This window comes from Balaenoptera ricei, chromosome 11, assembly GCF_028023285.1.
Source record: "Balaenoptera ricei isolate mBalRic1 chromosome 11, mBalRic1.hap2, whole genome shotgun sequence".
Lineage (NCBI taxonomy): Eukaryota > Metazoa > Chordata > Mammalia > Artiodactyla > Balaenopteridae > Balaenoptera > Balaenoptera ricei.
In genome coordinates this window covers 12,614,180-12,640,080 of record NC_082649.1, presented here as the reverse complement: position 1 = coordinate 12,640,080, position 25,901 = coordinate 12,614,180, and the positions used below count along the sequence as shown (strand labels likewise).

Below are 25,901 nucleotides of genomic sequence, written 5' to 3'. Positions count from 1 at the left end.
TTAAAATTCTCTAGAAGGAATCAACACCAGAATAACTGAGGCAGAAGAACGGATAAGTAACCTGGAAGATAAAATAGTGGAAATAACTACTGCAGAACAGAATAAAGAAAAAAGAATGGAAAGAATTGAGGACAATCTCAGAGACCTCTGGGACAACATTAAACACACCAACATTCGAATCATAGGGGTCCCAGAAGAAGAAGAGAAAAAGAAAGGGACTGAGAAAATATTTGAAGAGATTATAGTTGAAAACTTCCCTAATATGGATAAGGAAATTGTCAATCAAGTCCAGTAAGCGCAGAGAGTCCCCTACAGGATAAATCCAAGGAGAAACACGCCAAGACACATATTAATCAAACTATCAAAAATTAAATACAAAGAAAAAATACTAAAATCAGCAAGGTAAAAGCAACAATTAACATACAAGGGAATCCCCATAAGGTTAACAGCTGATCTTTCAGCAGAAACTCTGCAAGCCAAAAGGGAGTGGCAGGACATATTTAAAGTGATGAAGGGAAAAACCTACAACCAAGATTACTCTACCCAGCAAGGATCTCATTCAGATTCGATGGAGAAATTAAAACCTTTACAGATAAGCAAAAGCTAAGAGAATTCTGCACCACCAAACCAGCTCTACAATAAAGACTTACAATAACAAACGCAAAACAATTAAGAAACTGGTAATAGGAACATACATATCGATAACTACCTTAAATGTAAATGGATTAAATGCTCCAACCAAAAGACATACACTGGCTGAATGGATACAAAAACAAGAGCTGTACATATGCTGTCTACAAGAGACCCACTTCAGGCCTAGGGACACATACACACTGAAAGTGAGGGGATGGAAAAAGATATTGCATGCAAATGGAAATCAAAAGAAAGCTAGAGTAGCAATTCTCATATCAGACAAAATGGACATTAAAATAAAGACTATTACAAGAGACAAAGGAGGACACTACATAATGACCAAGAGATCAATCCAAGAAGAAGATATAACAATTGTAAATATTTATGCACCCAACATAGGAGCACCTCAATACATAAGGCAGATGCTAACAGCCATAAAAGGAGAAATTGACAGTAACACAATCATAGTAGGGAACTTTAACACCCCACTTTCACCAATGGACAGATCATCCAAAATGAAAATAAAAGAAACACAAGCTTTAAATGACACATTAAACAAAATGGAATTAATTGATATTTATAGGACGTTCCATCCAAAAACAACAGAATACACTTTCTTCTCAAGTGCTCATGGAATATTCTCCAGGATAGATCATATCTTGGGTCACAAATCAAGCCTTAGTAAATTTAAGAAAATTGAAATTGTATCAAGTATCTTTTCTGACCACAATGCTATGAGACTAGATATCAGTTACAGGAAAAAATCTGTAAAAAATACAAACACATGGAGGCTAAACAATATGTAATGAAGTAACCAAGAGATCACTGAAGAAATCAAAGAGGAAATTTAAAAATACCTAGAAACAAATGACAATGAAAACACGACGACCCAAAACCTATGGGATGCAGCAAAAGCAGTTCTAAGAGGGAAGTTTATAACAATACAATCCTACCTCAAGAAAAAAGAAGCATCTCAAATAAACAAACTAACCTTACACTTAAAGCAATTAGAGAAAGAAGAACGAAAACACCCCAAGGTTAGCAGAAGGAAAGAAGTCATAAAGATCAGAGCAGAAATAAATGAAAAAGAAATGAAGGAAACAATAGCAAAGATCAATAAAATTAGGGCTTCCCTGGTGGCTCAGTGGTTGAGAATCTGCCGGCCAATGCAGGGAACACGGGTTCGAGCCCTGGTCTGGGAAGATCCCACATGCCGCAGAGCAGCTGGGCCCGTGAGCCACAATTACTGAGCCTGCGCGTCTGGAGCCTGTGCTCCGCAACAAGAGAGGCCGCGATAGTGAGAGGCCCGCGCACCGTGATGAAGAGTGGCCCCCACTTGCCACAACTAGAGAAAGCCCTCGCACAGAAACGAAGACCCAACACAGCCATAAATAAATAAATATTTTAAAAAAAATCTACAAAGGATAAATGCTGGAGAGGGTGTGGAGAAAAGGGAACCCTCTTGCACTGTTCGTGGGAATGTAAATTGATACAGCCACTATGGAGAACATTATGGAGGTTCCTCAAAAAACTAAAAATAGAACCACCATATGACCGAGCAATCCCACTACTGAGCATATACCCTGAGAAAACCATAATTCAAAAAGAGTCATGTGCCACAATGTTCATTGCAGTTCTATTTACAATAGCCAGGACATGGAAGCAACCTAAGTGTCCACTGACACATGAATGGATATGGAAGATGTGGCACATATATACAATGGAATATTACTCAGCCATAAAAAGAAACGAAACTGAGTTATTTGTAGTGAGGTGGATGGACCTAGAGACTGTCATACAGAGTGAGTCAGAAAGAGAAAAACAAATACCTTATGCTAACATATATATGGAATCTAAAAAAAAAAAAAAAGTTCTCTATGGGATGCAGCAAAAGCAGTGCTAAGAGGGATGTTTATAGCAATACAAGCCTACATCAAGAAATAGGAAACATCTCGAATAAACAACCTAACCTTGCACCTAAAGCAATTAGAGAAAGAAGAGCAAAAAAACCCCCCAAAGCTAGCAGAAGGAAAGAAATCATAAAGATCAGATCAGAAATAAATGAAAAAGAAATGAAGGAAACAATAGCAAAAATCAATGAAACTAAAAGCTGGTTCTTTGAGAAGATAAACAAAATTGATAAACCATTAGCCAGACTCATCAAGAGAAAAAGGGAGAAGACTCAAATCAATAGAATTAGAAATGAAAAAGGAGAAGTAACCACTGACACTGCAGAAATACAAATGATTATGAGAGATTACTACAAGCAACTCTATGCCAATAGAATGGACAACCTGGAAAAAATGGACAGATTCTTAGAAATGCACAACCTACCGAGACTGAACCAGGAAGAAATAGAAAATATGAACAGACCAATCACAAGCACTGAAATTGAAACTGTGATTAAAAATCTTCCAACAAACAAAAGCCCAGGACCAGATGGCTTCACAGGCGAATTCTATCAAACATTTAGAGAAGAGCTAACACCTATCCTTCTCAAACTCTTCCAAAATATTGCAGAGGGAGGAACACTCCCCAACTCATTCTACGAGGCCAACATCACCCTGATACCAAAACCAGACAAAGATGTCACAAAGAAAGAAAACTACAGGCCAATATCACTGATGAACATAGATGCAAAAATCCTCAACAAAATACTAGCAAACAGAATCCAACAGCACATTAAAAGGATTATACACCATGATCAAGTGGGGTTTATTCCAGGAATGCAAGGATTCTTCAATATATGCAAATCAATCAACGTGATACATCATATTAACAAATTGAAGGAGAAAAACCATATGATCATATCAATAGACGCAGAGAAAGCTTTCGACAAAATTCAACACCCATTTATGATAAAAGCCCTGCAGAAAGTAGGCATAGAGGGAACTTTCCTCAACATCATAAAGGCCGTATATGACAAACCCACAGCCAACATTGTCCTCAATGGTGAAAAACTGAAACCATTTCCACTAAGATCAGGAACAAGACAAGGTTGCCCACTCTCACCACTATTATTCAACATAGTTTTGGAAGTGTTAGCCACAGCAATCAGAGAAGACAAAGAAATAAAAGGAATCCAAATCGGAAAAGAAGAAGTAAAGCTGTCACTGTTTGCAGATGACATGATACTATACATAGAGAATACTAAAACTGCCACCAGAAAACTCCTAGAGCTAATCAATGAATTTGGTAAAGTAGCAGGATACAAAATTAATGCACAGAAATCTCTTGCATTCCTATATACTAATGATGAAAAATCTGAAAGTGAAATTAAGAAAACACTCCTGTTTACCATTGCAACAAAAAGAATAAAATATCTAGGAATAAACCTACCTAAGGAGACAAAAGACCTGTATGCAGAAAATTATAGGACACTGATGAAAGAAATTAAAGATGATACAAATAGATGGAGAGATATACCATGTTCTTGGATTGGAAGAATCAACATTGTGAAAATGACTCTACTACCCAAAGCAATCTACAGATTCAATGCAATCCCTATCAAACTACCACTGGCATTTTTCACAGAACTAGAACAAAAAATTTCACAATTTGTATGGAGATACAAAAGACCCCGAATAGCCAAAGCAATCTTGAGAACGAAAAATGGAGCTGGAGGAATCAGGCTCCCTGACTTCAGACTATATTACAAAGCTACAGTAATCAAGACAGTTTGGTACTGGCACAAAAACAGAAATATAGATCAATGGAACAGGATAGAAAGCCCAGAGATAAACCCATGCACATATGGTCACCTTATCTTTGATAAAGGAGGCAAGCATATACAGTGGAGAAAAGACAGCCTCTTCAATAAGTGGTGCTGGGAAAATTGGACAGGTTCATGTAAAAGTATGAAATTAGAACACTCCCTGACACCATACACAAAAATAAACTCAAAATGGATTAAAGACCTAAGTGTAAAGCCAGACACTATCAAACTCTTAGAGGAAAACATAGGCAGAACACTCTATGACATAAATCACAGCAAGATCCTTTTTGACCCAGCTCCTAGAGAAATGGAAATAAAAACACAAATAAACAAATGGGACCTAATGAAACTTAAAAGCTTTTGCACAGCAAAGGAAACCATAAACGGGACCAAAAGACAACCCTCAGAATGGGAGAAAATATTTGCAAATGAAGCAACTGACAAAGGATTAATCTCCAAAATTTACAAGCAGCTCATGCAGCTCAATAACAAAAAAACAAACAACCCAATCCAAAAATGGGCAGAAGACCTAAATAGACATTTCTCCAAAGAAGATATACAGATGGCCTACAGACACATGAAAGAATGCTCAACATCATTAATCATTAGAGAAATGCAAATCAAAACTACAATGAGATATCACCTCACACCGGTCAGAATGGCCATCATCAAAAAATCTACAAACAATAAATGCTGGAGAGGGTGTGGAGAAAAGGGAACACTCTTGCACTGTTGGTGGGAATGTAAATTGATAGAGCCACTATGCAGAACAGTATGGAGGTTCCTTAAAAACTAAAAATAGAACTACCATATGACCCAGCAATCCCACTACTGGGCATATACCCTGAGAAAACCATAATTCATAAAGAGTCATGTACCAAAATGTTCATTGCAGCTCTATTTACAATAGCCAGGACATGGAAGCAACCTAAGTGTCCATCATTGGATGAATGGATATGGAAGATGTGGCACATATATACAATGGAATATTACTCAGCCATAAAAAGAAATGAAATGGAGGTATTTGTAATGAGGTGGATGGAGTTAGAGTCTGTCATACAGGGTGAAGTAAGTCAGAAAGAGAAAAACAAATACAGTATGCTAACACATATATATGCAATCTAAGGAAAAAAAAAAAAAAAAGGTCATGAAGAACCTAGTGGCAAGATGGGAATAAAGACACAGACCTACTAAAGAATGGACTTGAGGATATGGGGAGGGGGAGGGGTGAGATGTGACAGGGTGAGAGAGTGTCATGGAGATATATACACTACCAAATGTAAAATAGATAGCTAGTGGGAAGCAGCCGCATAGCACAGGGAGATCAGCTCAGTGCTTTGTGACCGCCTTGGGGGGTGGGATGGGGAGGGTGGGAGGGAGGGAGATGCAGGAGGGAGGAGATATGGGAACGTGTGTATATGTGTAGCTGATTCACTTTGTTATAAAGCAGAAACACACCATTGTGAAGCAATTGTACTTCAATAAAGATGTTTAAAAAAAAAAAAAAAAAGGTTCTGAAGAACCTAGGGGCAGGACAGGAATAAAAACGCAGACATAGAGAATGGACTTGAGGACACGGGGAGGGGGAAGGGTAAGCTGGGATGAAGTGAGAGTGTGGCATGGACATATACACACTACCAAATGTAAAGTAGATAGCTAGTGGGAAGCAGCTGCATAGCACAGGGAGATCAGCTCGGTGCTTTGTGTCCACCTAGAGGGATGGGATAGGGAGGGTGGGAGGGAGACGCAAGAGGGAGGAGATATGGGGATGTATGTATATGTATAGCTGATTCACCTTGTTATACAGCTGAAACTAACACACCCTTGTAAAGCAATTGTACTCCAATAAAGATGTTAAAAAAAAAAAAATGAAATTGCTGGCTCAAAAAAAAAAAAAGCACAGGGCAGCATTAATTCTGTTCTCAGTGACAGTGTTCAATGGCCACATTAGCTGCTGCACCAGTGGCAGCATCTTAACCAGGCTGTTTCTATGGCATGCCCTTGAAGCTGTTCAGCTTCTGTTGGTTCCTAACTGCATTCTGACCTTGTTCTTTGCTTTCTAACCTTGTTCTTCAGTTTTCCCATCAATTTGAGCATGTCTCAATACTCTTGTGAAGGATGTGTAGAGATGAGTAATTTTTAGACAGGAGAACAGGTGAAGGTAAGCCAAGTAATTAATGACCAGAAAGTTCTTCTCAGCCTTCAAGATGGGCATGACTGATGAGCAGTTGTAGGAAAAAAGACGTGAAGAAGGTGGTGACAAGTAGAATCAATGTGAGACAATTTAAAAGACAAAACCGGTATGGAGAACCAATGAGAAGCCCACAGAAGATATTGACAGAGGAATGTCAGGGAGGGAAAAGTACACTAACAACATGAGGCCACTGTGTTTAAAGAAAGCTAATGGGGAGAATAGCAGAAGAAAACTTTCCTAGAAAAATATGAAAATATATCAACTAATGCAGAAAGGGTGATAACAAAGCTCATTCTTGGATAAATCTAGACCAGACCATGAAAAAAAGGTGGAAGGGCTTTCCTGGTGGCACAGTGGTTAAGAATCCGCCTGCCAGTAGGGGACATGGGTTTGGGCCCTGGTCCAGGAAGGTCCCACATGCCGTGAAGCAACTAAGCCCGTGCGCCACAACTACTGAGCCCGCGTGCCACAACTACTGAAGCCCGCGTGCCTAGAGCCCGTGCTCCACAAGAAGAGAAGCCACCGCAGTGAGAAGCCCACGCACCGCAACAAAGAGCAGCCCCCACCCACCACAACTGGAGAAAGCCCGCGCGCAGCAACGAAGATCCAAGGCAGCCAAAAGTAAATAAATAAAATAAATTAAAAGCTCTGCTCATTCAAAAAAAAAAGAAAAGGTGGAAGAATTTAACTCAGTGTGTTCATGGAAAAAATAAGGAAGAAGGAAATATTAAAGAGTTATCCAGTTAAACTTTGCTTATAGGTTTGTGTTAAAAAAAATTATTCCACTATAAATGTAATATCAAAATACAGAAAAAATAAGCAAAAATTATCCATCATCCTATTAAGCCTAACATAATTATTAGCATGTTGGCATGTGTTGTTTTTTTTTCTTTATTACATAGTATTTTTTTAAATTGGTAGTCATTCTGTATCCTGATTTTCTATTTTCTATTATTATATAAACAAGTTTCTCTGCTGGCTCAAAGTCTTAATTAATATACATTTTAATAGCTGCATAAGTCTATAAAGGAGATAACCTTGATTTCCTTGGTTCTGGATGGTGTGTGGGTATGTGCACCACTTATTGTGTGACCACTATGTAAATAGGGCTCTATATGCATTTTCTATAATCCTCAAACATCAAATATATGGTCACCGTTACAAGTTCAGAGAAGTTGGAACAAGTAGCGATAAAGCAAGGTCTATGCTCAATTTTGCCCAATTCCAAGTCAATGCCACTTGGAACTGGGCAAAATTTCCACTACACCATGGCACCTCCCCGTTAGCTGTTGCCAATTTTTTTTACTCTGAATAATATTGTAATTAATATCTTCATGTTGATAGTTTTTCCCTTAGTTTGGATTGATTCCTTAGAAGAGCTGCCCAGAATCAGAACTACTAGGTCACAAGAATATTTTTGTATCTCAGTACATGTCGCTGAGTGGATTTTCAAAAGGTCAAATGTCCTTTATAGTGCTGTCAATAATGAGTAAGAGTATTTCAGTAGACTTTTGCCAGCACTGATCATTTTCTTAATTTAACAGTATAATTTTCTTAATTTTCTGGCAGAGGTTTTTGATATATCAATAATTGGGTAAAGAAAAATGACAAATTACATGATGCAAAAATACTTCACTTTTTAGTTTAAAAATGATTTCAGTATGATAGATGTCATGTCAAGGGGCCTAATCAGTAACCATTCCCCCTTCTTTCCTGCCATCAGAACCCCAATGTTCATAAAGAATTTACATTCCTCTACAAGACCTCTGGGAAGGCTGGCCCCATCTCATTTCTACAGGGGTAAATCTTTATTAGTTTAAATCAATCATGGCAATTTTATTCCCTTACTGGGAATGGTCTTAGGAAATGACATGTGATCCTATTCGGACCAGTAAGCAGGGGGTGATTCCTGGGAAGAGCTTCTTTACCATTGTCCCCATTTCTGCCTCTGGACATTGGCCAAAGTGAGGATGGGATGCTTGGAACTACTATAGTTATTTGAAACCATGAAGGGAGACAAGTGACTTACTGAAATTGGCAGGTGGAAAGAACCTGGATCCTTACTGACGTCATGGAGCCCCTTAATTGACCATCACCGTGATGCCCCTCCATCTAGATCTCTTGATTTATTTGATAATAAATCCCTTATTTAAGCCCACTGGGTCTGAGTTTTCTGATTCTTTGCTGTTCCTTGAAGCAGACAGTATCCCATCTGACACAAGGGTCATATACAAGGAGTCAGAGGCCATTATATATCGGACTATGGTATCTCCAGTGTCAGTTTGGTCCCATCCATGAAGACGGTAGTGGAAACTGGCAGAGTGACCCAAGAGGCCTGATAGGGCAATATAAGGAGACAATGTGCAGTGAGTTTATTCTTTCTAGGAAACTGTAACTTGCAAAAGTGGGCTGGAAGTGATCCTACCTAGTGAACCTGCGTCAAAAGACCAGGCATGATTTCCTTCTTTAAAACCATGTGAGTCCATGGCCTCCATCCAAGATTTGAAATCTATGATCCCTGAAAGAGGAATACACAGTAAATGAGAAGAGGCCAGGAAATGGAGCTCACATACAGTCAAGGTCATTTGGAGTTCAGGTTGCCAGCTCTGGGGTTGACTGTCAGCTTAAGAAAGGCACTTCCTTTCCTGGTGCTTCGGTTTCTAAGTGATCGTTTGTATTCATTTTAGCTCCAGAGTTAAATGATTTGTTCTACCAGTTTTGAGAGGGACACAATGTAAATGATCATACAGCGTTTACCTGTATGTATTACTCTTATTATAGTTATCACTAATACTAGAAAAAATGTAAGGTACGGTGGTAAAGAGTATGTGCCCTGTGATCATACAAATCTGGGTTCAAATACCACTTGAGGTGTGATGTTGGGTGTCACTTAACCTTTCTAAACCTTGGTTTCCTCTCCTGTTATATGAAGATAATTCCCTTACAGAGCTGTCGTGAGGATTCAGTGAGCTAATGCATGTAAAAAAAAAAAGCTTAACTCATGGTAGGCATTCAGTAAACTGCTAGCCGTTGTTATTAGTAGTAACAATAACAACTAGCATTTATATGGCAGACAGTTCATGAGCCAGTACCTGGGTCTCCTAATTTGATTTTTGTGTTCTTTTTAATACAGCTCACAGCCTTGCGAGATAAAATTGAGTCTCAGACTCCTAAAACATAGAGAAAATGAGAAGAAAATATGTACAGAGAGAGCTATGTTGTATAAACATGCATAATACTGTAATAATAGATATACTGTAGTAACACCAAACCATATCCTCTTCCGTAAAGCTGCCTGTATTTGCCACTCTGCTATCTCAGAGGACCCCCAACCCTGTAGAACAAGTAGGCAGTTAATGGTTTCCTATTCTCTGCCCAAACCAGAGTATTGACGTTTTCCTCCCTCTGTGAAATGTTGACAACAAGCCTCGAGAGGACCAGGGGACAGTCCATAGACTGGGCGGTTAGGTGATGGCGTCAGCTCACTTCTCTCTAGAAAGAGAAGCAAAGCGGAAAATCTGCACCCAAGCATAGCCCTCTCTTGAATTCAAAGTCAATTTTCAAATGTGCACTCTTCTCAGGGTAAGGAAGAGTGCACAAAAGTTATCTGAAAATAGAAAAGGAAGCCATTAAAAATCCAGGCGCATGATTAAGGTTAAAGGATAACCAAACAAGAAAGAAGGGAGCAAATAGAAAGAAAGACTTATAGAGCCAGGAGCACGGCAGTGTTTGTCTCTACGGAACAGACTCTACCTCATCAAAGAATTTCTACTGCCTTAGGAAAGAAATGCATGTTATATCTGGCTCTAGACAAATACAGTCAGACCATCTCTGTTGAGTTTGGGTTTTTGTTGTTGTTTATTTTTATAGAACAATGGCCAATATAGCATATTAATATATTCAGGCTACTGTTCAGACAAAGAAAATGGTGAGAACAGTAGTGAAAGACCTCTTTAACTCCACTTACAGTTGTTATCTGAAGGTAATAATAACCTTTTAGATGGATAAGAATAAAAAGCTTAAGAGACAATAACATAATCAAAAGGAACACAGTGAGAATGGAAACTTCCCTCTGCTTCTTCTCAAAAACCTTAAATTCTCCACATGTAAAAGGGCATGCACAAAGGAGAGGTTTTAAGATTAAAATTGGGGCTGAGAGAAACAAAGTTTCCAAATTGGAAACTAATACAATTAAAGGGAAATCTGAAATAACAAGCTCTGCTCTCAAAACTCATAAATGTAGGAGAAAAAAATTCCTATACACCCCTACTTGGGATCAGAGGGGGATGCCCAATAACCAGAGTCTCAAAACTCCTTTGAGTAAGATCTAGAAATCCCAGTATCCCAGAGGGATACAAATCCTGTCAAAAAGGTTGGGCAAAGGGAATCAGGGTCATAAGATATTAACAACAATAATTAAGACCCTTGAGAGTACATGTTCAAAATTTTAAAGACAAGTAACATTTAACTAATGGGAAATTTATATTTATAGTATTAAGGAAAAAGAGATCACTTTTACCAAGAAGAAGAGGAAATGAAATATGTTTAAGGTAAACAGAAGGAAACAACGAATTCTCTTTAAAAAAAAAAGTCAACATAATTTTCAATTTTAGAAATCTTTTCACATTAAATTTGATATTAAGTGAGCAAGGGATGACTGGCCAGAATGGAAACATATTATGACTGGAAAATAAGGGCAATAGGCAAAAGTTGATGGAAAAGTTATTAGAAAGTTCTGGACTTCCAAAGAGGCCATGTTCCAAATCCATTGTCCTAGACTACAAACTTTAGGGTGTGTTGTGAATAGCAGCTTGGTTCTGCTTCCCACACAGCGTTAAGAGTGTATAAACACACTCCGTTGGTTGAGGTTTGAAAAGATTTTAAAAAACAGGAATAGGGGTAAGAAGGCCAGAATGGAAGCAAACACCTGTGCTAATCCAGGATGCAGGAGCAGGGGTGTTGCCAGAATTAGTGGACAGTTTAAGCATCCCACGTCGAAGAAGAAGCTGCCAAGCAAGGGTGGTCTGAGGCCATGAACGGAGATTTGGGAGATTTTTCTGAATTTTGGAAAAATAAGGCTTTGATCCCAAAGACCATAAACATTTCTCTGAAAAATGTTATTGTCAGACTTCAAGAAGCTGTTGTGCATCTGACAAAGTACCTGTAATCACTCCTGACAAATATGTTTTTACAAGAAAAATGCATTCCGAGCTCCAGTTGGGGGAGGGGGTATGGTACCAAATCAGGAGCTGTAGAAGACGGTGACTGGAAACGATGGAACACAAAGGGGCCTTAGAAACATTTGGGTCCAACTCCTTTGTGTTAAAGGAGAGAAGACTGGTAGAGGTATGTAATTACCCCCAGGTCACACAGCTAGGAACTAGAATGCAGGGCTAGATAAGAGACCAGTTAAGCAAACTCATCAGAGGACGTCCTCTCTAACCCCTCCAGGGAGAATTACCGGCTCCTCCCCTCCAACCTCTTGTACCTCCAATATAGCATTTACCAAACTGTAGCAAGTAAGCCACCATCACGCCTTCCTTTCCCTCTCTCCCACACTCCCGAACGGCCCTCAGGATGAAGACTATGTATCATTTGTCCCTTTCACCGCAGACCTTAATGTAAAAGGCTTAATATTGAGCCTTATAGGTAGGATTCAGTAAGTATTTATGGAATGAGCTAATGAACACCAAAAACGTAGATGGCAGGGTGGATATACACATCAGAGGACGGTACCTTGGGCGCCGCCAGGACTCCAGATCAGAGAAGGTGAGAGTCTGGGGGTGTCTGACCGCGTTGGACCACTTAGAGTCACTGAGCGCACACTGACAAAACACAGTTTACCTGGGGAAAGGTGGCTAGGTTAATGAAGGTTCTGGAAACTATAAATGCATTGAGGAGTCATGGAGGGAATTAGAGGTATTTAGCCTAAAAAAGAGAAGTTTCAGCGAGTGGTTTTCAAGATGCATTGATATATTACAGAGATGCCCAAGGGGCTGCCAAGAAATAGGGAGCAGAAAGGGAGTGGGTAGAATGACAGGCACAAACCCAGATTCAAAAGGAGGAGTCTTGCTTTCATCTGCTTTACATATTGGGCGGTAGCATAAGATTCACAACGAGCAGTGATGGGTACGTGGGGGGCTCACCCCCAGGGTACTATGATGGGGGTCTTTAAATATAAGGAAGAAGATTTAGACTTGCTCTTTGTATCCCTAGCACTCGGAACTAGAAACACAAGGCAGATCTCAGGTCACACACGGAAAGTAACACCCAGGGATCAGACCTGACTGTAAGTACCTGCCTATACTGCGGCCCTACATTGTCTGTTGGCACAGCTGGGGTCACTGGGCCTGCAGGCCTGGCGCGTGTTTCCCTGCCCGCCAGCTCCAGGCTCCGGGGAGGGATTAAGAGGGCCTGCAGTCAGCAGCCCAGAGCTCGGTTGCTGAGCAGGTCTTGCTGCCAATTCCACTCTGACCCTAGGTTGGACTCTTCTTATTAGGTCTTATTCTTCACAAGACAAGACCCCAAATCATAGCCTAGTTTCTGCATTGTTCCCACATACCCAAGCTTTATAAACTTCCCAGTACTACAACCGGTTCTCAGAAAACAGAGATTTTGTTTCTGAATCTTAATCCTCACCACCAGGTCTCTTTCACCATAGCCCTCCAGCCAGCTATGTTCCCTCCTTACTGCCTGTGACATGATGCCCTCTGGATGGCGCTCTACCACCTTCTGGCACCACCACCTGCAGCCCCTCGTGCCAGCCCTCCTTGACACCCCCTGACATCCCTGTCGGGCCTGGAGCCCTGCCTACTAGCTACTGCTTGGCAACTCTGACACTCCATGTTCTTGTCCAGATTTCTTCCTGGTGCCTAGGACTGGGTGCTGAACACATGGCCATCTTCTCCCAGGAGACTGTGATTATTATTCTGTCTTCTCCTTAGAATGTCGACTCCATGAGGGAGCTGTTCTGTTCACGGGTGTAGCCCAAGTGCCTAAAACAGTGCCTGGCACGTGGTAGGTACTTAACAGATATTAGATGCTGGTTTTGTTTTGTTCCTTGGGCCCTGATCCTTCCTGATTTTATGCCATTGACCAAACTCTACAGCTAGCATTATCTTACTATGTATCTGCCTTAGAAAACCCCAGCTCCCTGGCGACAGAAAATGGACATTCTTTTTTTTTTTTAATTGGGGTACAGTTGTTTTACAATGTTGTGTTAGTTCCTACTGTATGGTGAAGTAGAGTTCCCTGTGTGCTATACAGCAGGTTCTCATTAGTTATCTATTTTATACATATTAGTGTTTATATGTCAATCCCAATCTCCCAATTCATCCCTCTCCCCCTTTCCCCCCCTTGGTGTCCATACGTTTGTTCTCTACATCTGTGTCTCTATTTCTGCCTTGCAAACCGGTTCATCTGTACCATTTTTCTATATTCCACATATATGCGTTAATATACGGTATTTGTTTTTCTCTGTCTGACTCACTTCACTCTGTATGACTTCACTCTGTCTCTAAGTCCATCCACGTCTCTACAAATGACCCAGTTTCATTTTTGAATTCCCAAATTCAAAAAGGAATTTCATTCCTTTTTATGGCTGAATAATATTCCATTGTATATATGTACCACATCTTCTTTAATGCAAATCAAAACTACAATGAGGTATCACCTCACACAGGTTAGAATGGGCATCAACAAAAAAATCTACAAACAATACATGCTGGAGAGGGTGTGGAGAAAAGGGAACCCTCTTGCGCTGCTGGTGGGAATGTAAATTGATACAGCCACTATGGAGAACAGTATGGAGGTTTCTTAAAAAACTAAAAATAGAACGACCATATGACCCAGCAATCCCACTACTGGGCATGTACCCTGAGAAAACCATAATTCAAAAAGACACATGCACCCCAGTGTTCACTGCAGCACTATTTACAATAGCCGGGACATGGAAGCAACCTAAATGGCTATTCATTCTTGTTTGGAGAGTCAGCAAGGGAGGGAGGGGGGAAGGTGGCTGACTCCAGTGCTTCCCAAGGCTCCTTAGGGTTTATCAGGAAGAGATTTCGTAGGAAGTTTTTTCTATACTCCTTATTCAGGAAGGAAAGCAGCTTCCCAAGTCAGTGCCTGTGCCCTAAACTGGCTTCAATAACCATCAGCGCCTCCACCCTCACCGCCTGCTGCCCCTTCTCGGCAGCCACGCCCCCCCCCCCCCCCCCCCCCCGTGGGCAGAGCTCGCAGGCAGCCGCATCTCTCACCCAGCACTCTGAACCCTGGCCACAGCTGACGGGACCGGGGGTGACACGTGATCCAAAGACAGTCCATTTATAGGCTGACCAGCAACCCGGGGACGTGGGCCAGTATGGTAACTGGGCTGGGTCAGTCAGGGTCTCCTCGGGAGCGTGAGCTGAAAGAACGGGGCAGATAACAGAATCTGAGGCTGATGGAATACTCTGGGGTGGGGTAGCAGCCATGAAGCACCATTCTCAGGGCAAAGTTTTGAGGAAGCAGGAACTGAAAGGAAACACATCAGGAATGAAACATAAAATGCAGAGAACAGGGGGGAGATGAGCCAGCGGGGGGTGGCGGTAAGAAACAGACTTGCCAAGGAGCCAGGTCAGGCCAAGAGCCACCAGGTGTCCTGCTGGGTTCCCGGACCCACCTCCGCGTCCTGCTCTTCCTGGTGGGGGTGGGGGCTTCTGAGCACAGGTCTCCCTGGGATAAACATGTCCTTGTTTGAGACGCACTGGAGCCTTGCCACTAAAAGACCCTAATGAAAACACGTTCTGGTTGGGGGAATGCACTTGTTTCCTCTTGCTGCTATTACAAATTACCCTAAACTTAGGGACCCAAAGCAACACAGATTCATGATCCTGCAGTTCAGGAGGTCAGAACTCTGAATCGGGTTTCTCTGGGCTACAATCAAAGATGTCGGAAGGGCCTTGTTCATTCAGGGCCTGTAGGGGAGAATGCTTTCTGGCCTTCTCCAATTCCTAGAGGCGTCTGTAGCCCTCGCTTGTGACCCCAGCCAGCAACTACATCACCCCAACCTCTCCTTCCATGCTCACTTCTTTCTCTGACTCTCTTACCTCCCTCTTCCCCTTATGAGAACCCTAATGACTTCCTTGGGCCTTCCCAGGTGGTCCAGGATAATCTCCCACCTCAAGGTCCTCAACCTGAATTATATTTGCAAAATCCCCTTTGCCGTGTAAGGTAGCATAGTCACGGGTTCTGGGGATTAGGACATGGACCTCTATGGGAGGGAGCATTATTCTGCCCAATGCAGGGAACAAGGGGTAATCCCCTCAGGACTGCAAAGTAGACCAAGCCCTCAAAAATCATAACTCGGCTCCAGAGGGCTGCTTACTTTCTAAATGCCTTAAAACAGGAAGGAGTTGAGCTGGCAAACCGGCAAAGCTTCCTCTCATAAGCATCTGATCAAGAGGAGAGCATCCTCCGTATTCTCAGTGCTGGTTTCCATATCTTACACAAACACAGGGCTTCCTGGGAGTGTGGGCTTAATTTGAAATGCAAGGTGAGAGTCTCACCCTCATTGGAAGGAAGTCTGATTAGCATTGCAATGAATAAGCAAGCTGTCCCGGGAGAGTGAGGCCGACCAGAACCGTAGAAGAGATTGGTGTAGACCCACCTTGGATGCCGGTCCTGCCTCATTAAAGGAATTTATTTAGTTATATTTCACTCAGAAGAGCCTGTTGACAGCCCAGATGCACACGACTGGGTAATTATAGGGCTCTAAGAAATGACGTGATGGGAAGAGAGGAGAATAAATGATAAAATAATGCCTGGTAGCAGCTTTGACTGACAGCACAGAGCTGTACCGTCAAGCCTGAGTGTGACAAGGGGAGAAAAGGAAAAGAAAGATGCCAGGCCCTGCCCCATTCTAGCTGTTTCCTTTCAATCCCTTGTTCCTGCTTCTTGTCTGTTGTGGAGAAAAGCCTCAGGTGCCTTCTTTCGTGTTTAGCTGGAAAGGAGACTTCGAGGCCTGGGGTTTCATGGAAACCAGGTGTTTAGCTTAAAAAGCAGAGATGAAAAAAAAAAAAAGCCCTTTGCTGAAATCAGTTTTTCAAAAAATATACAGGCCTTCAGCAGCCGAGCGTAGTATCTTCGGAAGCCAGTGACTAATTATTCAAATGCACCCAGGGGCGGTAAGTATCCACCCGCATTCCTGGGTTGTAGAAACCCCAAATAGATAATGATGCAAGGATTCTACACCAGTTTGTCAAGAAAATTACATCAGCGTGATTCAAACATGTTTATTCTTTTCAATTTTATACCAAGTCATGTTTCAGACATGGCCTGAGGGTTATGGGGCTTCCTCTAAGGCTTTTGGCCTCAAAGGGATCTACAGTTGGTGAAATATAGATCTCTTAAGGATCCACAATTTTCAGTCTGAGTTCTGAGGTCAGAGTTCATTGAGCTTTCTATTTGGACGTTTTTATGTTACTGGGATCCAAATGCTAACACTGAACTCATCAAAAATAGAGAAATAACTTGTATCTTTAGCGTTTCCCAGATCACCGATAATCTACAGAGACCTACCGAGTATAAAGTCTTAAGTGCCAGGCAGACTGTGCACAGATTCCTTCTGTTTTCCGTTTTGTTTATGAGCTGTCTGCTGCCGTGTTGCCCCACCTGTGAGTATTCTGTTTTTCCCGTAGTGATTAGTTTGGATTACAGAATGATGAGAAAGCGTGTTGTGTAACAAATGAGATTAGGAAGAAGAGGGAAAAAAGAGCAAAGGATATTACTTCTGACCTGTTGAAATAACCTAAAGCAATTTCTGATATAAAGGACAGCTTGTAGGACCCATCAGAGCCTAGAGCTGGGCTAACTTCTTCCTAGTATGTGTTTTCCACAGACTCACGTAGAATGAAGCCAAAAAGGAGTAAGCACACTCTCTGCTCCGAGATGGATTTATTCCAACAAGGAGGCCATACAAGAAAGAGGAATGAATACACACAATACGGCCCTAAATAGGAGCACAGTGGGATGGAGATTCTATAAAGGGCAACTGGGTAGAAATATTGATTCTTAGGAGCAGAGAGTCTTAGAAAGACTGGAAGAAGAGATATTTCTGCGCTTCGATCTGATTTCAAATTTTGCGTCTTCAGCAAAAAGCCAGAGGCACAGCCCTTATGGGCCCAGAGGGAGATTAATGAAATGGCTTCTAGAAAACCGAAGCAGGACAATTTTGAGGCCAGAGTACCTTAACAACCATGCTCTGAGAACTACAAAAACCACAATAACAATAAAGATTATAGAGGAGGAAAGGAGAGGGAGGCAGAACAATGATTTCCCCCAAAGATTTCCACATCCTACTCCCCATAACTTATGAATACATTTGGTTATATGGCAAAGAGGAATTAAAGTTGCAGATGGAATTAAGACTGCTAATCAGGTGACCTTGAGATGGGAAGATTATCTTGGATTATCTGGGTGGGCCCGATGTAATCACAATGTTCTTAAAAGTGGAAGAGGAAGACAGAAAAGAAGGTCAGAGTGATACAATGTAAGAAGGACTCAACCACCATTGCTGGTTTTGTAGGATGAGGAAGGGGCCTTGAGCTGAGGCATGCAGGCAGCCTATAGAAGCTGGAAAAGGCAAGGAAAGAGATTCTTTCCAGAGTCTCCAGACGAGATGCAGTCCTGTGGACACCTTAATCTTAACCCAGTAAGACCAATTTCAGATGGACTTCTGACCTCCAGAACTGTAAAATGATATACATATATTGTCTTAAGCCTGTAAGTTTATGGTCATAGGAAACTCATACAGCTGCCAGGTGAGTAGGGGAACATAACAGATGTCTGAATTGGTCTCGAGGACTAGATATATACCTCATGCTCCCCTCAGGAAAATGAAGTACTTGAGAACTCCAAGAAGTTGTTAGGAGAAAAGGAAATATTTTCAGACTCCTTGATCTTAACATCTCTGCCTATTCAGCTGGGGGAGTCTGAGCTATGCAGAGGGACCACTGTAATGGAGCTAAGGAATTAATCTTCTGACCCCCAGTGAGATGCAGGCACCTCTGCTAAGGATTGCACATCAGCAATGAAGAGACTTTCCTGGCATCACGGCCTCTGCTCTGAGAAAGATCTCAGATGTGCTACTATTTTTGTTTCAAAACTAGGATCTTCATATGAAAGTTGTGGTGTGGCAGATACTATTGGAAGCAAATCCAAAGGTCTTTCTCCCATTCTTCCTTGCTGAGAGAGCCCTGTTTTGTTTAGATATTTACCCACTCCTCCCCCATGTGATTCAGGGTCCAGTGGTGATTGATCTAAGCCAATCACAGTAGTCTCCTTTGCCCATGATGCTGTCATTATGGTCATGTGATACAGTTCTGGCCAATGGGCTGTGAAGGCAAGTCGGCTTGAAGGCTTCTGTGAGCAGTTTTCCTCAAACTTGAAAAGAGACTCATGAAAGAGAAGAGCCTCTTTTTGCCTCTGGATGTTGTTGTGATGAGGAGGTGATTTCTGGAATTACGAGCCAGCATCTCCAGACCATGAAGATGTGAGGATGAGAGCAAAGCCATATACCAAGGTTAGCAGAGTGGAAGGACAGAAAGAACCCGGGTCCCTGATGATACCATGAAGCGCCTGAATTAACCAATTTCAGAGCCGCCCTACGTGGGTCTTCTTATTTATGAGACTATAAATCCCTTCAATTTTCTGTTGGTTGCAACAGAAAGTGTCCCACCTGATGAACAGATGGTTAATTAACATCCGTAAAACGTAAAAGTTAATGAGAAAAAGATGTCTATTTCAAGATTTTTTTTAATTAAGCAAAAGAAAAGAGCAGATAATTGCCAAATAAAGATAAATAGACTGTAAACATTTGAAGAAGTATTCAGATTTACTAATAACTAACTAATTGCCAGTAAAAAGAACCAGATACTATTTTTTTGCCTCTAAATTGGCAAAAACCTTTTGTCAGTGATGGCATATAATACTGTTGATGGCTTAGGGACGTAGGCACTTCTCTTGGAAACGAAATGGACACATCCTTTCTAAAGAACATTCTAGTCACACATGTTACAGAGACAATCCCTGCCGGCTGGATCAGAGATTGGAATATCCCTGGTAACAGCCTTCTACCCTAACATCTATTTAAATTCATTGATTTGCTGGTGAGCCTAGAAGCTGTCTTGGAACTATCTAGAAATATGTCTTCCTCTGAAGTTCAGACGTGCTTGGCAAAGTTAGATGGGGCCACCTGAAGCTAAGTTTTAAGAGGAAAAACAGTGTCCTTGGAAGGAAATCTTCCGTGGGGAAGAAAAATCAGACAGACTTGTCAGGCAGCAAGTTCTCCAAATGGACAAGGTAGTGATTCCAAGCGCATTGGCAAGAGCACAAGTATTTGGACACAAGCACAGATCCAGCCACCAGGGATGTTCTAGGGAGAAAAATCTATATTTGAAACCAGAGATTCTTAGTACAGAGGTTATAACAGCTCACAGCCCAAGAATCTCTTAATGGGGTCCCTCTGTCACTGTATATTAGAAAGGAGGGAAGGTGGTGAGCACTGGCAGCCCAGAGCAGAGAAGGGCATCTCAGAGCATCTCCAAGGCACAGCAGCAGTGAGGGTGCCCATGTGTCTGAGGGACCGTCAGCCAATATGAAGTGCCCTCTAGACACTCCCTGTTAGGCTGGAGAGGAAAAGGAAGCTACAGAGAAGACTCAAGTAACTGCAGGTGCTCAAATAAGAGGAGAGGTCCTCAGGCTAGTAAAAGCTGTGTCTTTTTTTTGTTTTTGTTTTTTTGTAATGTTGAATGTTGAGTTCATTACCTCTTGTTTTGAAAATGCACATCAATACAAGTCTTCGGGATTATGGGGTAAAAAACAAATCACATCTCAGTTTACAGCCCTTTGCTTACTGAGCCAACCTCCTCTGAGCTTGTGAATTCTGGCCACTTCTTGAAAAGGTACGGGTGCTCAGGTCAGATCAGCAACAGGTGAGTCTCCCGATGACCCTGGGAGGACTTGCTGCTGGAGAAATTCAAGACAGCCCCCTGTTCAGTCGAATCACAGACATTGTTCTACTTTTGAGCCAAGTAAGGGTGTTGATCTTCATCACACCTCTATGTTAGATGTTCCTTTTGCCAGTAGGGTTGAATATCTTCTTTAACTCTTAAAGCATACCAAGGACTGTGAGTCTGTGACTTCACTTGTGTCCAAATGCTAAAAAGACCTGAGAGACATTCACTACATCAGGAGACCTAAATCTCTTCATATTATTTGACCTAGCAATTCTTCTTCTACAGATTGATCCTAAGAAAATAATCGAGATTCACTCAAAGATCTTTATACAAGAATATTCATCACAGTACTTTCACAATTGCAAAATATTTTTTTTTAAAAGTTCAAGAATTAGGAAAGGGCTAAGTAATTTATGATACCATCCTTAAAATTATGTTTCTAAAAAGTATTTAACAATGTGAGAAAATGTTAAAAATTAAGGAAAAATTAATACAAAGAACTCAATGTGTATTATGACCCTAATTTTGTTTTTTAAAAAAATGGGAAGAAGACTGGAAGGTAATGCACCCAAATTTTGCATAGTAATTAACTCCAGGTGCTGAGACTATGCAGGATTTTACTTTTCATTCTTTTAAGGAAGGGGTTATTTTTCATTTTTTACATTTTACGGTTGTTTTACTATGAATGTGAATTGCTTTTGTGACTAGTAATGAGATATAAGAGTTATGAGAATTCCATGCTAATGAACTTGAAAACTCCTACCCAAAATCTGATATTTCAAGGCTTATCATTTTAAGAGAAAGAAAAAGAATAGAATAGTGATGAATGGGTGTCCTGTTCAGAAAAGAGAGCAGATTCACCACCAAGTTCTTTTGGGTTAATCAATCCACAAGACAACACTTAAGATGATTGCATTCTGAATCAGGCTATTCTAAAGCCATATTTTTTTGTAGGCATTTAGTACATTTCTCTATGATTGAAGAGAGATGATTAGTTCATGCTGGATGTCCTCATTTGTTGTAAAATTTTCCTCGGAATTAAGATATTTAGTTTTAATGTAATATTGCACTATTATTTCTCTTCTAATCTTTCATTTGTCTTCATTCATGTAAATACAGGGTTTAAATATACCATTTTTCACTTAGTGAATTTAAAACTGGAGTTTAAGAACTCTTTTTTAAAATACTAAAAATAAATAGAGATAGTGAAGGAAGCATTTATCCTCCAGTTTTTGCATTCATTACAATCCCACCTCACAAGAAGAACAAATGAAATGTTTGGGTAAAACTTTGATGTGGTGAGCAATGAAGAAGAGCTCTTTGGAAGAACAGTTGTTTGAGCTTGGCAGTGGGTCCTCTGACCTATCCCCATGGGGAGCTGGCCTGGCAGTCTCTGTGGGGTGACCGCCAGAGGCTATGGGATTGAGTGCTGCAGAAAGTGCCCTATTCCCTGCTTTCTGCCCCAGACTGCCAGCTCCTGAACTGGGCCCGTGTCCCTCCAGCAGAGAGTAGATGAAGCAGCCAGATGCTCAGGAGCTTGTCAGTGTCCCTTCAGCCCGATTGTCTATGAGTCAGATGCTCAACCCCAAAACCTCCTCCAGTCCCTTCCCTTTCCTGGACATCAAGACCAGACATGGATTCCTGGTGGTCCCCTAATGAGCTGAGCGCTCTTGGAATCAGAAGCCTGTTGAGAAACGTGAGAACCTTGGGGCAAACCAACAGTTCCTCAGAGCTTGCACTGAATTCTCGCTCTGTTTCATCCTCGTCTTAGCCCATATTCGCTGTCTCTCCATTTGGCTCTTTCCCTACCGTCTCACCAACTTCTCCTCCTGCTTTGCCTCCCACATAGCCCCATGGTCGAGACATACTTCATTTCCCCCCTTTCTCTCACCCTCCCTCCCTCTCTCCCCTTTCACACCAAGGACACACAAACGCACATAAACACACCACACACACACATACATACACATGCATCAGTGTTTTGGGGAAAGGTTTTAGATTGCCCATTATCAATTAACGAAAATGATTTGCTTTTAAACTATTTGTCTCAGTTGTTGCCTTCCCGTTCTGGTTCTCCTTTTTTTAAGTATAAAATTCTTCTGTTTCAAATATCAGTAAAATGTCCACAGGATAATAGCTGTACCTTGAGGAGCCACTGATTGATAATACACATATACACAGAGGGATTCCCAGAATCTCTGCAATACTCCCAAGCTCTCCGCAACCAAGGCACAGGGTTGAGACCTCTGCTGTCGGCCAGGACGGTATTGTTCTGTCTCAACTCTGCACAGAGCCACTCGGGGCACGAGAACTATCTTGCGGGGGTGATTTGATCAGCTGCTGAGGGTGCCCAAGGCTAATTGCATTATTAAATCACCAGCTCAGTTCCTAAGGGACCCTGGAGCTGGTATTTATCTGTATGGTTCTGATCATTCTTTTGGTTCAATAACAATTCCCTTAAAACGGCCTCTGTAAATTGGGAGAAAGGGTTGGGTGGTCACGTGGTGGTCACTGTGTAATGTCTACTTAGGGGAGACACCCCTCTGTGACCCGTCTCGCATTCCTGAAATGCCCTACTGCAGTCCACTTCCTTCGCAGCGTGGAACTCTGCCCTGAACGCCACTCTTTCCAGCCGGGCTTCTGACCCTCTGCCTCCTTCTGGCTGGCCCCCTCCCTTTTAAGATGGCCATATCCAGCTCCCTAAACCCCAATCTGAGGGGTTCACGGCTGTGCTGTAAATGCGCTGGGTGCCCAGAAACCTACTTAACTAGCATCTGACTTCTAGTGTCATCCATGGCCTCAGATGCTGGACCCAGGCCAAACCCAGTGAATTAGGACTCTGGGATTGTGACAGCCTCTGGAAGCTAGCCTGGCTTTGACAGGAGCTTGAGACACTGCTTCTCAGGAAAGAAAGTCTTGGGCTGGGTTAGTTTGTCCAATCTCTTCCCACTCCCACCTTTCCCCCCACCCCCAGATCTCCCCCCACTCCCAGATCAATTATAGGAAGTGACTCTGGAGTGAGAAACACCTGGATTCCAACCCTAGCGTTTGCTACTTACCAGCGCACAATGTCAGGCAAGTACTTAACCCCTCTTGCCTCACTTGCCGCATCTAAGAACTGCAAATAACGCGCCAGTTTTGCAAGGTTGTCGGGAGGATTTAAAGAAACAGACACTAATATGACATTTGGCCCGTAGTAGACCATCAAAAAATTACAATAACATAAAGTAAAATAAAATAAAATCAGGGAGTTCCCTGGTGGCCTAGTGGTAGGATTCCAGGCTTTCACTGCCGTGGCCCAGGTTCAATCCCTGGTCGGGGAGCTGAGATCCTGCAAGCCACACAGTGAAGTAAAAAAAAAATTTTTTTTTAATAAAATAAAATAGAATGGCACCACTATTTTATCCAGTCCTCTCCTGATTTTTCCCAGTTCTAGAGACTCTAGCCATATGTCCACTCACCTGCCAGACGCAAAAAACCGGCAACGACCACAGCACTTTCCTGCAGGTCATTGCAAGACTGGTAAATCGTGGGTCGGTTTCCCAACACACGCCCCTCCCCACAGACAAGCTCCGGCTTTAGACCTGCCTGCAGTCTATTCCTGTAATTTCTCAATTTGGTCTTCTGCCTATCATGTATTCCCTCTGATGCCTGCCTTTTGCAAGCCACACCCATGCAGTGGTATGCTGGAGCTGGTTTGTACTGGCCAACAAGAGCTGGTCATTAACTCTTCAAGAATTTTGCTGTTAATTGAAACCAGCTATGGCAGGAATATTTACACCCTGGAAATCAGCAACCATTACAAATAAATCCACGCGGTGCCTGCCTACCCAGGACTGGTTTCTGAGCCCACACTGTACCTACCACTCATCCTGAGCATGAGTTGTCTGTGCCACACTCCCCTAAACTACGCTTCTCCCAGCAGTCTATCTCCTGTTACTGAGACCTCATCCCAGGGAGTGTGTCTGGTCTCCAGATTCCTGTGACCCTGTGGGGCATGGACCAAACCCCAGATGTGGCACCATCTAGTAGAATTCCACAAACTCTGGGCACCTCAGGGGACTCACTGCTTTGTTTACCATCAAGTTCTCACACATCTGAGACAGCTCCTGTCAAAATAGAGGCAATAGACCAATTCACACATTAATTATCTCAGACTGCAAACCTAATGGGAAGATTTCAGAGGTTCTCCTATTGAATAAACAAGCCCTGTCAATGTTCTATAAGAAAAGATTCTGGAAAGAGTCTAAATGACAGTCCCCCAGTAATATTTTAATTGAGATGATGCCGTGTGACAGAACGAATTCCATCCACGACTTTCCCTTGGCTCTTGTGTGACCTTTCCCCCCATTTCTCGACAGATTCGTCTTGCTGAACATCTTGTGGAGAATGTGGAAAACATCCCCTTTTTTTCTCTGTCATGCTGAAATCTGAATCTCATGAATTTATTTTCCTTGGAATAACCAGTGCTGCATATTCTGATCACTTCAATTATATTTGTAACACTCCTCTTCGAAATAGCTCGGAACGTTTTCTCTCTCCTCCTTCCCCTCTTTCTAGTCTTGATCCTTCAGTGGAAGATTATTGCTTTGAACTTCAAGTTGACCATAGCCAGGGAAATATCAAAGGGGTCACGGATGTGTCATTTTTGTGGGTATACCTTCAGAGTATAGTTTTTTGTTTTTTTGTTTTATTGTTTTTTATTCTTGACACCATCTTTAATGCTTTTAAGCCAAGGAGGGTAGCTTAGGAAGGTCCTATAAGATAGTCACAGACTTGGGACTTCCCTGGTGGCACAGTGGTTAAGAATCCACATGCCAATGCAGGGGACACAGGTTCGAGCTCTGGTCCAGGAAGATCCCACATGCCGTGAAGCAACTAAGCCCGTGCGCCACAACTATTGAGCCTGCGCTCTAGAGCCCGTGAGCCACAACTACCGAAGCCCACATGCCTAGAGCCCATGCTCTGCAACAAGAGAAGCCACCACAATGAGAAGCCTGTGCACCACAACAAAGAGTAGCCCCTGCTCACCACAACTAAAGAAAGCCCGTGTGCAGCAATGAAGACCCAATGCAGCCAAAAATAAGTAAATAAATGAATTTTTAAAAAAAGATAGTCACAGACTTGAGATTGCTCAGAAAAGTAACAAGTACACTCCAACCCATCCACATGTTAATCGGGTCACCCATATGTACATAGCCTGTTACGTTCTCAGTCCTCTTGAGGCTCCTCTCCTCAAGGAGTTTGGCTGTTTATCTAGTAGGAGAGATAGAAAAGTAAGAAAACACAGTAGGATCTGATATTATCTGTGCAGTAATATAGGCGTGAACAAAGTAAAGAGATAAAAGTGGTAAAGAAGGGA

General features: G+C 42.0%; 1 long non-coding RNA gene across 1 annotated transcript in view; it reads right to left on the bottom strand.

Annotated features, from left to right (window-relative positions):
• The window catches only part of LOC132375410 (uncharacterized), a 37,005-nt gene extending 12,902 nt beyond the window's left edge, over positions 1 to 24,103 (bottom strand). The window contains exon 1 of the long non-coding RNA XR_009506002.1: positions 24,001 to 24,103. This is a non-coding gene — a long non-coding RNA (uncharacterized LOC132375410). The remainder of the gene's footprint in view (positions 1 to 24,000) is intronic.
• Positions 24,104 to 25,901: the final 1,798 nt, after the last annotated feature.